Source organism: Thamnophis elegans, chromosome 3 (genome assembly GCF_009769535.1).
Source record: "Thamnophis elegans isolate rThaEle1 chromosome 3, rThaEle1.pri, whole genome shotgun sequence".
Taxonomy (NCBI): Eukaryota; Metazoa; Chordata; class Lepidosauria; order Squamata; family Colubridae; genus Thamnophis; species Thamnophis elegans.
The window spans coordinates 31,982,223-31,997,426 of record NC_045543.1 but is presented as its reverse complement, the minus strand read 5'-3'; positions in this window follow the sequence as shown (position 1 = coordinate 31,997,426).

Sequence of the window (15,204 nt, the reverse complement as noted above, 5' to 3'; positions counted from 1 at the left end):
GAAATAGCACTGTTATTGAATGTCAGTAAATTAAGAAGTAACAGGCGTCTTCTAAACTTATTTTCAAAATACTATAAATTTGTTGTAGCCATACAACAGATTATGCAGAGACAATTACATTTGCAAATATATTCCACGTGCATGGCAAATAAAGTGGATGCGAGCACCAAACACTGTTTTCTACCAAGTGATTGCATTATGCTTATGAGGCAGGGATTGGGCATCAGGTTTATTCCTTCAGAATATGTGTTTTTAATAAACATTTTAGGGGGAAAAACAGTTAAATAGAGTGAATTTCATCTATTTGTCTATTACTACACCATGTGATGAGATGATCAAATCATTGGAAATGACCCGCTAGAAGAGCTCTTACAATCAATATTGTTGGCATGAATGCTTAAGAATATTATGTATGTGAACTCAATACAGTTGTATTAAAAGAAACTAAATTTTGCAACAGAATCTCAAAATTAACATATCACCAAATCTATAATAGAACTCAATTATATTTTTAAAAATGCCATCAATTACTTCTTAATAAAGGTTGCAGTATTTTGTGCAATTGTGCAAGCAGAATTTTTTTTTTATGTTGGTGATTACAATATAGGTTATAAGTCCTCAACTTATAGCCATTTGTTTAGCAATAGTTCTGACCAGCCCTCACACTTAAAACTGTTGCAGCATCCTCATGGTTACATGACTACAATCCATGTACATGGCAACCAGCTTGACTTTAAAACAGATGTGGTGTCCTGGGTTCACATGATTGTGGATTTGTGTCTTTCCCAGCTGGCATCTGGCAAGCAAAGTCAATGGGGAAGCCATCAGGAAAGGTTGCAAATCGCAATCATGTATTCTCTTGCTTAATGATCACAGCAAAAAAAGATTGCAAAATTGGATGCGGTCATATGATGCCTTGCTTAATGACTGCACTACTTAACAACAGATTTTCCAGCCCCAAAAGTGATTGTAATTCTAGGACTACCTGTATTCATTTCAGGCATGAACTGTATAATAAAGATGTCTGGCACAGAGGCACTATCCACAGCTGCTGCTTTAATAGTGGTCTCCAAATATTTCTAAATATTGAGTGGTCTCCCATCATTCTCAGCCTGCATATAACAAATTGCAGTAAAGAATTAAGATATGATGACGACCATACCCAGTTGCATATTCAGGAATTGGAGTCCTCACTTCAAATCCATAACAAGTTATACTTCCATATTTTATGGCAGCTATCCTCAGCCTAAATTCAAGCCAAAATATTTTTATTTTTAGTAATTCTTTATCCTGGAAAAAAATAAACCATCAAGGATTATGAAAGTGTATATAAGGAGATAGTATTACTGGATAATTTCTGGTTAAGGCTTTCTGGACGTTAAGATCTTACACATATCTGAGTCCTGAGACACTGGAAAACTCATGTGGTTCTGTCCATGCTGGACTATGCAAAGCACAGGACTGTATGTGAGTGGTGAATACATTTTATTAACAAAGAAACAAATAGCAAAGTGGAAATAGCATTTACTCAGTGCAGGGCAATTTTTTCCTACTTAACAAGTTCCCCAAATTATCCTTTTGTCTAATAAGTAATGTAAAATAAAATAAAATATAATAAATAAAAAAGAGAGCCAGTTTGATCTAGTGGTTAAAGCACCAGGCTAGAAAGCAGGAGATTGTGAGTTCTAGTCCCATTTTAGCCATGAAAGCCAACTAGGTGATTTTGGGCCAGTCACCCTCTCAGCCCAACCCACCTCACAGGGTTGTTGTTGCAGGGAAAATAAGGGGAAGAAGATACGTTGGCTATATTTACCGCCTTGGGTTGTTTGTGAAAATAATAAAGGTGGGATTCAAGTAAATAAAAATTAAATTAAATTAAAAAAAGAAAATTTACGCTGGTCTGTTCTAACTCCAATGACAGAAGAGTATCCCAGGAAAAGCCATAAAAATGTAATTTCCTAGAAATGGCTTTTTCCCAAGAGGAATCAAAATTATCTTCTATGGGGCCAATCCATCTGTGTGGTGTAATAATGTCAACCAGAAATAATCCCAGACGCCTTGTTTGACCTTTATGATCCCTGCTTGTCACTGAAGCACCGTAGCTAGGACTCAATGAGAGAGCAGGAAAATATTTTTCAGGAATTTAGATTGGATTTTCTCTAATATTGTCATCTCAGGATATGAATATCCTAATTCTGTCCTGTTCCTGTATAATAACTGGGCATGAGTCTTAGCTTCAAACAATATAATTTCACAGCAGAAGAACTTTTGCATAGTTGAGGCTGATCTCTGTATCCTTTGGAGCACATATTCCCAGTCGGCATTTGGGATTCCAGAACCTTTCCTAAATATTTGCCAGTTCTATAGCTTGGGAAGTTTGGAAAATATGAGAATCTTGGAGTATCTATGACTATGTCCTTGTTACAGCAGTGAAATAAAACAGCATGCAAAGCTTTTTTTAAGACCAATAGAAGTCAAGGACAAAGGAACTACATTGTCAGCTATAAGAATGAATTGATATGCTTTTGAATTAGGGATGGAAATTTAAGCTGTTTATGCTTGCCTAGTAAATGTAAATTTATATATAAATTAAATAGTTCTGAAGCAAACATGTAGACCGTAACATTGGTATTTCTTTGGTTAGATGTCCTTGAGCATTATATCTACTTTTACTCATATTTTCATGTATTTAAATATTTGTAGAAGAAACAGAAGCTTATCAATTGTGCAATCATTAGGTTGCACTCTAGAAGTGTGTCCTAGAAATTTAATTGAATGCAAATTTAAAGTCAGTGAAAACTGCAAATAGGAATAAACATGTCTAAATAAATATTTTTAACAGATGTTGCAGCATTATACAACAATGTAATGTGCATTGTAGAATTGTAGAACAATGTAATGTTCATGCTTCAACTTCCTCCTGTTTGTCTCTCAAGATGTACTCAGATTCAATGCAATCTAGCAATTCAACTTCCAGATTTTTAATATACATTTTATTGACTTGGCTCAATGGACTGAGAGGGGAGAAATTGGCAGTGTCATCCTTTTTGCTTCTCTTATAGATTGGAGTTATGAGAGCCAAGTCCCAATTCTTTGGTAATTTGATGGAATTATTGATGGCCATAAATGAGGATGCTAGTACAAGTGCCCACCAGCTCTACAGACCAATTTCACTATTGAATTCCGATTATAAAATATTTGCAGCGATTATGGCAGGAAGAATTAAACAAGTTTTAAATGAATGAATACAACCAGACCAAAATGGATTTTTACCTCACAGACAAATTAAAAATAATACAAGAGTCATCCTAGATATAATAGAATATTATGAGGCGCATCCAGAAAAGCAATTGGTACTTGTTTTCCTTGATGCATAAAAAGCATTCAACAACGTAATTTGGAAATTTATAACAACACAATTAAATAGGATGAAATTCTGAGAAAAATTTACAAAAATGATAGAAAAACTTTGTAACACCCAGACAGCCAAAATTCTGATGAACGGAGAACTAACAGAGAAGATTGAAATAAAAAAGGAAGTTAGAAAGAGATGCCCCATCTCTCTTTTGCTGTTTATACTAACTCTGGAAATATTGTTAAATGAAATTGGGAAGGACCAGGGAATAAAAGGTTGAAGAGTTAAAAATGAAGAATATAAGACCCAAGCCTTTGCCGATGACTTAGTATTTGTTTTAGAAGATCCACTAGAATCCAGTCCAAAATTAATTCAAAAATTAGAGGAATATGGTGAAGTGGCAGGATTAAAAATTAATAAAAGCAAAGCAAAAATGATAACTAAAAATATGACAAAAAGCAAGAAGAGGAATTAGAATTAATGACTAAAATACAAATAAGTAAGAAAGTGAAATACTTGGGGATCTGGGTGTCGGCAAAATGTTCTACAATTAAAGACAATAATTATAATAAACTAGTGACACAAATAAAGAAAGATTTAGAAAGTTGGAAAAATATTCAGCTATCACTAATGGGACGTATAGCCACAGTTAAAATGAATTCTTTACCAAGAATTTTATTTTTGTTGCAAGCTGCGACTATTAATCCGGATAAAACTTTCTTTCAGGAATTAAACAAACTAACTGCTAGGTTCATCTGGCAAGGATGAAAAGTGAGGATTAAACTAAAGTCAATGCAAGATAGCAAGGAGAGAAGTGGCTTAGCATTACTAAACTGGAGCTATACGCATTAGCAGTAACAACAACATGGGTGAAGGATTGGATAGAGTTAAAGAATAAAAGAATCTTGATTTTAGAAGGCCATGATCTCCAAGCAGGTTGGTATACGTTCCTATGGGATGATAAAAATAAAATGCACAAATACTTTCAAAAACATCTAATTAGAAATGTGTTATTGCAAAACTGGCTCAAAATTAAAAACAACCACTATGTGAAAATCCCGAATTGGCTATTCCCAACAGAAAGGATGACACACCCAAATTTTACAGATATGAATAAAGTGTTAACATACAGAGATTTAAACAGAGATGGAAATTTAAAAACAATCGAAAAATTGGCAGAACAAAACATGAAAGTTGACTGGCTAACCTACTTGCAAATCAAAATTAAACACAATAATGATACTAAATTATACGGCAGCCAAATGGAACCACACAAATTAGATAAAATAATCCAAAGCTCAGAAAGCAAGATGATAGGGAGAATATATAAATTTCTTCTGAAGTATAAAATGGAAGAAATTGTGAAAGAACAAATGGTAAAATAGGCACAGAACTTTGGCTACAATATTGAATTAGATTAATGGGAAAAATTTGAGGGACAAATTTAAAAATGACACTATTGGTTGCATACAAGAAAAACCAGTACAAAATGTTTTACAGATAGCACCTAGCACCAGTAAGGTTAGCAAAAATCTCAGCAAATATCTCACCAAAATGTTGGAAATGTGAATTAACACAGGGAACATATTGTCACATATGGTGGACATGTGAGGAGGCTAAAAAGTATTGGAAAAGGATTAAAAATTGGCTAGAGTCAATAACAGGAGTCAAAATGGATTGGAAACCAGAAGATTTTTTTTACTAGGAATAATGATTGCAAAATATATATATATAAAAATTCAGTATTTAAATTTGCACATAATTATGGCAGCAAGGATTGCCTTCGCTCAGAAATGGAAAAATAAATTGGTTCCAAGCGAAGATGAAATAATAAGAAATAATAAGACTGTGCCGAAATGGACAAATTAACAAAAGAAATCCAGGGAAAAGAAGAAACAGAATATTACCAGATATGGGAAAAATAGTATAGATGGATGGAGGAAAGAAACAAGGATCAATGAAGGAATACAGCAAAACTCAAAAATAATAGTTAAGGAGAATTAACATATACATACATGCATGCATACATACATACATACATACATACATACATACATACATATGCACTCAAGAGAGTTTAAATTTATTAGAGGTAATCACCCAATATAGCAGCTAGATGAACAAAATAAGAGGGTTAAAAATGGTGAAATGCAAATGAAATATATTAGAAGGGGAAATAACATAAGGAGAATTGTATCGACTTGAAATTGCTATTAGAAAGAACAGGAAGTTCCTGTTCGTACTGTATTGTGTAAATGTAGTGTACGTCTAAGTTTTGTGTGTGTGTATTTTGAATGTTTGTAAATAAATAAAAATAAAATAAAATACAACAATAACAACAATAACAACAATAACAACAATAACAACAATAACAACAATAACAACAATAACAACAATAACAACAATAACAACAATAACAACAATAACAACAATAACAACAATAACAACAATAACAACAATAACAACAATAACAACAATAACAACAATAACAACAATAACAACAATAACAACAATAACAACAATAACAACAAAAACTGAACTGAATTTATTAATTGAAAGCACAAAAGAATTTAGCCAAGACATTGGTATGCAGTTTGGAATTGACAAATGTGCAACAATGGCAACCAAAGCAGGCAAGGTTATAGAAGATGATGGAATAGAACCTGAGAATGAAGAAATGATAAAGGCAGTAAAACCAGAAGAAGGCTACAAGTACTTGGGGATTTTAGAAGCCTCTGACTTAATGCATAATAAAGTCAAGGAATTAACTTCAGCCAAGTACATTCAACGAATTTGCAAGATGTTAAAGTCCAAATTGAATGGAGGAAACATCATAAAAGCCATAAATACCTGGGCTATACCTGTGATTCGATACTCTGCAGGAATAATTGACTGGACTCAGCTGGAGTTGGACAATTTGGACAGAAAAACAAGGAAGCTTATGACAATGAATCATGCTTTGCACTCTAAAAATGATGTTGACCAATTATATCTACCAAGAGCAGAGGGTGGTCGAGGACTCCTACAAGTAAAACAGACTGTGGAAGAAGAAAAACACAGCTTGAATGATTACATCCAGAAAAGTGAAGAACCAATGATTAAGGAAGTAAATAAAGGAGGCCTTTTAAAGACAACTAAATCAAAAGCTGAATATAAGAAAGAAGTAATTGAGAAGCAAGCTGAAAATTGGAAAAGTAAAGTTATGCATAGCCAATACTTGAAAAGTATTGAAGGCAAAGCTGACCAAAAGCTAACTTGGAACTGGTTAAGATCAGGAGTACTGAAAAAAGAAACAGAAGGCTTTATTCTGGCAGCTCAAGAACAAGCCTTAGCCACAAACTACATGAAGGCAAAAATTCAACATGTAACCACCAACAGCAAATGTTGCTTCTGTAATGAGAAAGACGAGACAGTCGACCACTTGATCAGTGGGTGCAGCAAAATTTCACAAACTGACTACCTACAACGCCATGACCGTGTTGCTAAGATCATTCACTGGAAATTGTGCCAAAAGTTTGGATTTGAGTATAGCAAAAACCACTGGGAACTTCAGATTCAGAAGGTTTTAGAGAATGAGAAAGTCAAGATCTTGTGGGACTTCAGAATTCAGACTGACAGGCACTTGGCCCACAATACACCTGACATAACAATAGTTGAAAAGAAAAAAGTATGGTTCATTGACATTGCAATACCTGGAGATGCACGACTTAGAGATAAACAACAAGAAAAAATCACAAAGTACCGGGACTTGAAAATTTTTTTTTCTCTTTTTCAATTCAAAGGTTTTATTTCTTTTAAAACACAAATATTTCATCATTCGTCAATCATTAAAACATCGAAGTACAATTTTTTTTGTCTTTGTGCCCCTCCCTCCCTCCACCCCCTCCCCCCTCCTTCCCCCCCCAACTTCCCAGAACCCGTACACGGTATGGATTTTTAACAAATACAGTCTAAAATCTATTGAGAAAAAAAAAGAAATAAAGAAATGACATTCTGCATTGAGCTTAGCTTCTTCTTGCTGAACTAACTTTAAACAATTTAAATCATTTCTGATCTTAAGCATAGGCTAACTGGAATTTCTTGGTCCCGTATTTATTTTGTATATAGTCAATCCATTTTTTCCAGTCTCGTTTATATCTCTCATTTGAGTGATCTTTAAGATATGCCGATATTTTAGCCATCTCGGCTAAGTTTGTGACTTTCAATGTCCATTCTTGGATTGTAGGCAAGTCTTCCTTCTTCCAGTATTGCGCCACCAACAATCTTGCTGCCGTTATTAGGTGCAGAATCAAGTTAGTCTCTATCACTGTAAAATCAGTACATATACCTAGTAAAAATAACTGAGGAGTAAACTTTATCCTTCTTTTAAAGATATTTTGCATAACCCACCATATTTTTATCCAGAATGCCTTAACCTTTTGGCAGGTCCACCATATATGATAATATGTAGCATCGAGAGAACCACACCTCCAACATTTAGGCTGTACATTCGGATACATAGAAGCCAACTTTTTAGGATCTAAATGCCATCTATAGAACATCTTGTAAAAAAATTTTCTCAGATTTTGAGCTTGTGTAAATTTCACATTTCTTATCCAGATTCTTTCCCATGTATCCAACATTATTGGTTCTCCAATATTTTGAGCCCATTTTATCATACAATCTTTAACTAATTCTGTTTCCGAATGCATCTGTATTAATACATTATATATCCTCTTTATATGCATTAAGCTTTGATCTCTTATTTGTTTAAACAAATTATCCTCAACTTGGATAAAACCAATTTTTTGATCTATTTTCCACCTAGCCTGTAATTGCCCATACTGGAACCATGTTTGAACTACCTTCTCCTCTTTTAATACCTCTAAAGATTTTAATTGTAATACCCCCCTTTCCGAGGTAAGAAGCTGTCTGTAAGTAATTCTATCCTGTTTTTGTGCTATATTCATATTTTCAATTGCGTGTCTAGGAATTGCCCACATGGGTATCTTGTCATTTCATTTATATTGTTATTTTTTCCAGACCTGCAATAAAGCATTTCTTAAAATATGACTTTTAAAATTCTTATCCAATTTTTTTGTCGAATAACAGGTAAGCATGCCAACCATATACCAGATCGTGTCCCTCAATATTCAATAGTCTATCATTGGTTAAATGAGTCCAATCACTAATTACAGATAATGCCACTGCATCATAATATAGTTTTAAGTTAGGTAGTTTCAATCCTCCTCTCTCACGTACATCTTGCATTATTTTCATCTTTACCCTCAGCTTCTTTCCTGCCCATACAAATTTGTTGATACCCTTCTGCCATTCTAAAAGATTCGCATCTTTTTTAAGTATAGGTAACATTTGGAAAAGAAATAAAAATTTTGGTAAAATGTTCATTTTCAAATTGCAAATTGAAGTTGAGCGACTGTGGAAAAAGAAATCGTGTGGTGTCCCGATTGTAATTGGAGCCCTTGGAGCAATACCTAAAGGGCGACCGCGCTATTTGGAAATTTTAAATTTATCAGACTTGAACATTCTGATTCTACAAAAAAACCACCCTATTTGGAACAGCTTATATCCTCCGACGTTACCTTAACAGTTCCTAGGTCCTTGGTTAAGACTCGAGCTGTTGAGCTACCAACCAGCCCCAAAGGCTGGTTGGTAAGTTTTAATAATAATAATAATAATAATAATAATAATAATAATAATAATAATAATAATAATAATAATAATTGTGCAAAAATTATAATATTAAAACAGGAACAAACTGGTGGAAACATAAGCCTGAAAAAGTCACCGAACATCAGATTGTCAAGATCCTATGGGATTTTCGTATACAAACGGACAAAATACTAGCGTATAATACACCAGATATCACCCTGGTTGAGAAAAGTAATGTTACAATCATAGACATCACAATACCAGGTGATAGCAGGGTCGACGAGAAGGAACGTGAAAAAATTGTGAAATACCAGGACTTAAAAATCAAAATTCAACGATTATAGCACAAACCAGCAGTGGTAATTCCAGTGCTAATCGGCACACTGGGTGCTATTCCAAAAGCACTGAAATTACATTTAAAACAGTTAAAAATTGACAAAATCACCATCAGTCAAAGGCAAAAAGCTGTACTGCTTGGATCTGCACGCATATTACGAAAATACATTATGACGTCCTAGGCCCCTGGGTGGGGCCCGACTAGTAATCAATGCCAAATCCGGCGAAACAACTGGCCGCTGTGATACAATTCTGTTGTTGCGAATAATAATAATAATAAAAACAAGTGCCCACCAGCTCAATTTACTGTTACAGTTTCATAATATACAGTCATATAATTTGGATCAGGAGCCTTCCTTAGTCTAGACTGTTTAGCTATATCTTTGATTTCAAAACAGAAAAATGAGGGCCATGTGGCTGAAAAGATCATGTCCAACTCCAGAGCTAGAAAGGGTTCCTCACTCTGGGCATGTAGGGCAGAAAAATGCCCTTCTATAGGCCAGCTGATACAGGAGCAGAAGAATATGAAACATTATTCAAAAGAAGCAATTCTAGCGGAAGAAGGATTCTTTAAATAAGCAGCTACTACCAGCCTCTGCTGTGATTCCCAAGTTCTCTCTCTTTCTCTCTCTCTCTCCCTCCCTCCCTCCCCCTCCCCCTTTCCCTTTCTCCAACCGCTTAGCATCAGTCTTGATAATTGAAATACTGTAGAATGAGAATTTTTCCTTATACAATCTGAAAAATTGGTTCAAGTTTCTGAATTTTCTTGGTTTCTTGACAATTATGATCAAACCCAATATGAGGTCTACAGGTATCTCTCCTGATGATATGCAGTTTACAGTAGCCATTTGAACTGTGGAAATTGAGTTTATCATAGTTATTTCAGTGAATGTGGGGACAGCTCAAAGGTAGACTTCAGTCTAATGAAAGCACAGGTGAGAGAGCAGAGTGTGGCTTAAGAACCAATTGTACTACAATCCACCATCATGAAACTCAGAAGGCTAGATTCAGACTAGTTCAAAGTGGGATAAGTAGTCCATACTAATCTCAGTCCTATTGATTTTAGTGAGTTTAAAATGTGATTAACTTTTTCTGAATCCAAGCAATATAAAGACCCTCATATATTTTTGGTTGAACCCACACTTACATATTCATGAGACAACCTGGAATACTATTGTTTTCAAACTATTTTCTCCAACACATTTTTAAACACTGGTTATATTCTTGGGGCCTAATTTTAGTTGCAAAGACAATGCAATCCACCATAATTTTTGAGTTTGGATTCCTGAAAAGCAACAAGCTGGAATCTATTGAATCTCTGTGTGTCATTCTATCATCATCAGCATGGTGTGACAGAATTGCCACTAGAGGAACAATTCTGGAAGAGCACTCCTTGAACAAGATCCTATTGTGCCTCCAACCATAGCAGCTGGCAAACACCACCATTTACATGTGTATTATCTCTCAGAGGGCTGAATAGTGCAATAATGCTGAATATTATAATGGATTTCAGAATACAGACCATGTCCTGTAATAACTAACATGGCATAAACCTTAGGAGTCAAATATTGCAGTAAAAATGCAGTAAAATAAAAACCTAGAGTACAATGTAAAGTATAAAATTAAATACTACCATTGTCTAAGCTTTGCACATAAGACTGTATGAGTTCTATCTGTTTGCTACATGCATCCCTTATTCCCTTCCCAAGACAAGAAAGGAGAATGAAAATAAGAAACTGCATTATCTCCTTCATCACATTACTAACCGTGCTGGTTGAGTTTGAAGCTATTGCATTTTATGCTGCCTTTCCTCTAATATAAGGGGGACACCCTTTGTTTGATCCTGAGTCATGTTATGATAACAATATTCGGGGAGTTATCTAACTTCAAAAATTGAATAAATATATTAACAATATACTATAGTAAGACAACACAGAGAATCTGATCTGAAGGGCAACATTATTCTCATCATGGGTTATGATAATAACATCCAAGTATATGCTAAACAGTCTCCTGCCCAGGAATGTTTGTTGAATAGTCAAACTTCTTTCTTTGGGTCAGCAACATATTTGAATCAAACATTGAAGACCACTAACTTTAGGGGATTTCAATGTCACCCCAACAGCTATTTTGGACAGCATATCCCAAAAGGTTCCATTGTGCTCTTGTGGTAAAAGCTCCACTACATCTGCAGCCCATGGGTTGTTATATTGTACCTCTATATGCTTGTAAAAGCCCATTTTATATCTCCCTATTTGGTGAAGTGCCCAGACAATTCTCTTTATTTCAAACACAGGTATCCCTGCATTCAGTGATGTGCAGTCACTGGAGGCAGGGGAGGCGGGGTCTCACCAGTCTCCTGAGTCTCCTGAGGAAAAGGAAACAGTTTTTAAAATAATTAAAAAGGCCAAGATAGTTGCTGCCAAACTCCAAGTCACAGTGACTCTGAGTCTGCTTAGTGCTAACTGTAAGGGGAGGCGAGAGAACTATGGGCCTCCTTTGCATAAAGAATTTTTCACCTTTTAAGAGTTAAGCAAGGGTTAAAAAGCGAAAAATTCCTTATGCAAATGAGGCACGTGATTCTCTCGCCTCCTCCTGCAGAGGGCACTTTGTTTAGAGGCTTTTTAAAAACATTTAAGCAGAGTCATCCACGTGGTGACTCTAGCAGCAACTATCCTAGCCTGCCTGGCCCTGGCTAGACCAAATCTTGCATTTTTGACACAGCTGGAAGGTATGTGGGTCAGAGGGAGGGGGCAGGGGGGAGGAATTCAATTTATTTGTAATGTAAGTAATTGTAATTTGTTTTTAGTGTGTGTGTGTGTGTGTGTGTGTGTATGTTCTACCCGCCTCTGCTGGCATGCGGGCTGGCACATTTATTTTTATTTTTTATTTTTCATTTTTCATATTTCATTTGTTATTTTTTATTTTGTTATTTGTTATTTTTTATTTTTATTATTTTTTTATTTGTATTATTTTTTTATTTTTTAAAGCCATGCCGCCTCGGCCGCTATTCAGCGAAACATGTCCTGGTTTGTGGCTGGGCAGCATGCTGGCACTTTAAAGTGCATGCCTCCCGGCCACAAACCAGGACATGTTTTGCTAAATGGCAGCCGAGGCGGCATGTACTTTAAAGTGCCGGCATGCCTTCCGGGCCGGCCATTCAGCATGTCCCGCTGAATGGCTGGCCCAGAAGGCATGCCAGCACTTTAAACTGCATGCCGCCTCGGCCGCCATTCATGTTTTGCTGAATGGCGACCAAGGTGGCATGCACTTTAAAGTGCTGGCGTGCCTTCCGAGCCGGCCATTCAGCGGAACCTGAATGATGGTATTGAATGCCATACACATGAGCGCGGCTTGGAATGGCGAGCTCTCTGGTGGTGGTGGTGCTGGTGGTGGCAGCAGCAGGAGCAGCAGCGATGGCAAGAGCCCCGCCGCCCAGCCAGATTCACCAAAACCGGCGCCAGCAGCAATGGGACATGCTCGGGGAAGGGAGAGCCAGAGCTGGCTGCCCGGATTTGCACTTCAACCGCTTCTGCTGCTGCTGCTGCTGCTGCTGCATTCACCAAAGACTCCTTCCCCTCCACCGCCCGCATGGGATGGGGAGTGAGCACGCGAAAGGAGGAAAAGGAAAGGGAGACAGCTCCAGGACCCAGCAACCCATGTGAGTGCCGGAGGAACCGGCCGGGGTTTGGAAAGGATTTTTTCGCCTCCTTCCCACCCTCCGGCGGCTTAAAGGGGCAGGACTCAGTTACCAGGCAGCCGGCGCTGCGGTGGCAACCAAGTTACCACGGGCTTTGTTACAGATGCACCTGGGGTCGACCCGAGAACAATGTTCCCTCTAATTTTTTTTCATTGTGAGCAGAAAAGTATAGTGTTTGAGTGGCACATTTTCATGCCTGAGCACCTGAACTTTTTTCACAGATGTCACCTAGGACAACAACGAAATCAGTATTATTTGAAACTCAAAGTTATGTTTATTCAAGGTACCCGCTTAATTAAAAGTGTTATATAATATCAGTATCACTTAACAACGCTCCTGCTTAGCAACCAAAATGTTGGCTCCGAAAGTCTGGCATTTGAAGCACGCAAATCTTAAAGCTGTTGTTACAAGACCCTTGCACCCCTAACCCTTTAGAAAAAAAAACCCAGGGGTCTTCAAAACTGACAGCTTTAAGACTTGTGGACTTCAACTCCCAGAATTCCTTCTCCAGTCACGTTGCAGCGACGTCATCTGTGTGGATCTGCTCCATCTTTGGTTTTTTCACTGGGGGCAGGGCTGCCGCTGAAGATGCCAATGAGCCCCCCCCCCATCAGAATAACTGCTGCCGCTGCCTCCTCCTCCTCCAACAGCACCACCACATTTGCTGCCCGGCGCTGCGGCTGAGGTGAAGCCGCCAAAGCTCCCACTGGCGCCCCTGCCCATGGCAGTGGTGGCGGTGCCTTCCCCTCCACTTGGAACACCTCAGCTGGGCAGGGGTGCTGGCGGGAGGTTTGGCGGCTTCACTTCAGCCGCAGTGTTGGGCGGCAAATCCGGCAGTGCTGTTGGAGGAGGAGGAGGAGGCAGCAGATATTCCGGTGGCGGCAGGGGCTTTGGGGGTTTCTTTGAGCCGCGGTGCCGGGCGCAAGCGGCTAGGATTGGCACAAACTACTGTCAGTCGCTCCGTGATCATCAAAACAAGTCTGGGGAGGTCCTTTGTGGGCGGCCAGTTCTAGCCGCCTGCAAAGGACTTCCCCACGTTTGCTTTGCTGAACACAGGGCGACTGATGATAATGAGCGGCACAGCCAGCGCCTAGGAGGTCCTAGGAGACCAGCTGTGCTGCATAAGCTCCTGCCACCATCCCCGCGCCCGTGTTAATCCTAGATTTTGTGAGGCCCCTGCACGGCAGTTAGAAACTGCTGCATGGGGTTTTCTTGCCACATGTGCGGCCGCGCAGCCGCGCACCTTAGAGGGAACAGTGCCCAAGAAGCGACACCTCCAAAAGGCTGCCACCTGAGGCCGCCTTGCCTCGTTTCCTTTCTCCCTCCAGGTTGCAGAAAAATGAGCAGCTCGATTCTCCTCTCTCATTTTCCTCAGCCTCCACGCTATTGGTGTCTCTCTGTTGGGGGGGGGGGTTAAACCATCACCTTGCACCAGAATTGATAGGAAATAAAAGGCTGAATTGTTACCTCCCCAATATGCAAAAGATCACTTGGAGTTAAGTAAGACCTTTAAATGATATTTGCTTCAAAACGCTTAAGAAACTTGGTTTCCCTACCTTTCAAGGAATGCTTGGCGTTTAACTAGTTCTAATCCATCTCAGTAACAGATGATATTTCTTCAGGCAACTGGCAAACTATAATTTAGGTTTAAGGATTAGATTCTGAAATGTTTTGCTAAAATGGCGTATCTGTCAAATCAAGGAACAAAATCATACCCCCTCCCCCAAAAATTTTTGTCCTGTTTAGTTTTGTTCTGTTCTTGGTTATTTTCTGTGAGTTTGTATTTTATCCCTTGAATAAAAAAAATGAAAAAAATATGTGAAGTTACTTAGCCTAATATACTAATGTAACACATCTTGTTTACACATCATGATCAGTTCTAAACTATGGATTTATAGATCACAATTGCTGTGTTCATACAATAGGTTAAGCCAAAAACAAATCATAGATTAGTTGATTGAGCCAAACCAATATGTTCCTTGATTTATACTTTATAACAAAATGAAGCCCCTTTGCTTCATGTTCATACATCTTATTCAGGCAAATGAAAGATTATTTCACTACTTGATATATGGAAAAGAGGAAGTCGCCAGGAAGTTTTAAGACACATTAACTTGCTGTCAGGAATCTTTCCAATATCCCACAAAGAAGACATGATTTT